Below are 2,350 nucleotides of genomic sequence, written 5' to 3'. Positions count from 1 at the left end.
GAAGTATTTGGCAAACAAGCGATTCTTTTTTGACGTCACTTTTAATGATTATTTGAACTTTTCTTTTGCTGGTGAGGTACTGGTCCTTTTGGACCCTTCAGAAAGGGTCGTGTTCGATAGGTTCAGTTTAAAAGAAGGATCTGTTAGCACCTTGCTCTGTTGCCAGCAGGTTGTTTCCAGGCTGGGTGACCCAGGGGGACTGAAAGACTGTTGGCTTCAGGGAATCCTCTCTGACAAGTTACTCTTGAGACTTGCTTTAGCAATATTGGATCAATGGGTCAGAAACTCTACCTGCTGGTAAGGTAACCAGGAGTCTGGCCTCCCTGGAAGTCCCAGCACTGGCTGGTGCCTGGTAGCTGCGGGAACCTGGTCCAGGAGCCGTCTGTCACTGTTAGGGTGGGAGTAAGTTTCTTCACTGGTGCCTGTGAAAATGGGACTATGCAAGAAATCTGCCAGTCTCAGAGTGCTGAGAGGTGAAAGTCTGTGCAGAACTTGGCAAAATGGGGGCTTGACCATAAATAACCCCTTTTCCCTGTCTTGGTCTGGTGTTCGGTGATGGACTATGTAGCTGAAGAGATGCTTGTCTCAGAAAGTGGAAGAGCTGCTAATGTTTCTGAAAATATTCTGAGGAGCTAGTAGTGTCTGGGGCACCAGTTATTTTTGGAAGGACAAACTTAATTGCTTAGCAATGAGCACAACAATGCAGCCATGCTACAACAGAACAAATCAGCGTACTAAGAAAATCACCAGGTTTCCAAAGTGGCAGGCACAGAGGAGCAGTGAGAGGTTGTGGAGGCTTTTACCTTTGCTGCAACAGAGGTCAGTAATGAACAAAACCGTGCCATTAATTGGCATTTTTATAGTCCCCAAACAAAACCTAAACTACTTCTGACCCCAGCGGTACCAGTGCTTCAGCGGTACCATCCAGAGCAGAAGCACAGACTGAACGTTTTCTACACGTCAGGGTGGACCTGCTCCGAAAGAACTGTTTTTAACAAGTATTATGCCTTCTGACTGGTGTGCAGAGCTATGAAGATAGGGGTCTACAGAAATCTGAAATGCAGCTCCTGCGGCATTTACACGTACCTGTGAGAGGCTAGAGAAAAGGAGGGCAAAGCTTTCCCAAGGAGAGAGCAGTGACACAGCATCTCCCACTGCTGCGTCTGGAGGGGTTAATGTCTGCTTGCTGGGGCTGAGGCAGCTGCACTCAGTTTCACTCCTAGAAACACAGAGACAAAAATTAAATGGGAGGAAAACTGAGAGGGGAGGAAAATTCCTTCTTGCAAAATGCAGTTTCAAAAGAAGTCTACCCTGAAGGTCATTTTCTGCAAACCGGGTGACCTGTGAGCTCGGCAGTATGACATTTCTGTTTGCCAGATCTGCCTAGTACCTCTAACAGGTCACGAATTTGAGTAATGTGGTTAAACAAACACCCAAAAATCTCTGTCTGGAGCAGAACCCGAGATGGAAGTGGGGGAGGTCCTGTATCAAGGATTTTGCTTTATTTTTAGAGCAAATTCAATAATTTTGATCTCTATGAATTTCTTCCATCATGTTCATTTCTTATGAGATTTTTCAGAGATTTTTAATGGAAAACGTGCCGTTTTTTCAGTTTCAGTGTGTTGTGTTTATTTTTTGAGAGTTTTCCACAAAAGAATGCAGACAAAAATTTAAGCAGATTTTTTTTTCCAGAAGCTACTTTTTTCCTTTCGAGAGAACATATCGCAGATATTTGCAAATGCTTCTAATAGTTGTGCAGTGCTACAGCCTCTCTCTGTCAGATCCCAGTTCCTCCCCCCACCCTGGGAGCCCCACTCAGGGCAGCCCTGCCATCCTGCGGCCCCCTGCGCCTGCCCCGAGATTGTGCCCTCGGGTGATTCATGCGGTTTTGGCACTGGGTGTGTGTGTGGTTGCTCAGTGTCTTGCTCACTCTGCGAATACGACAGGTTGAATTTATGAGCAACTGCGGGATTTTGGCTGGGGCTGTGCCCGTTCTGCCCTGCGATGGCGCAGTAAGTGTCAGCGGAGAGGAAAGCCTGCTGCCGAAGGGCTGCTGTCATCTACCAGGTGGAAGTGCTGATGGGTTTGGAGTCAAAGTGGTAGCAGGGTTTCTTTGGAGAGGAACGTCCTGGACCACTTCTGGGCCCGTCCAGTGGGTCTTCCCCCAAAGAGGAATGGGAAGGATTGTTTCCCGCAAGGGTTGGTTGGTCTCTGTTACATTTGCACAGCAAATCCTGTTTGCTCCTTCCTTTTCTAGCTGTAGCTGATCACTCTCAGCTTAAATGAATGGCAGAAAGAGTCTCAGTCCAAACTGAGCATCCTATCTGTGTCCCTGAGCTGGCTTGAATAT

This window comes from Buceros rhinoceros, unplaced genomic scaffold, assembly GCF_000710305.1.
Source record: "Buceros rhinoceros silvestris isolate BGI_N320 unplaced genomic scaffold, ASM71030v1 scaffold12437, whole genome shotgun sequence".
NCBI classification, from domain to species: Eukaryota; Metazoa; Chordata; class Aves; order Bucerotiformes; family Bucerotidae; genus Buceros; species Buceros rhinoceros.
The sequence above is the reverse complement of the archived record's forward strand: the minus strand, read 5'-3'. Positions refer to the sequence as shown.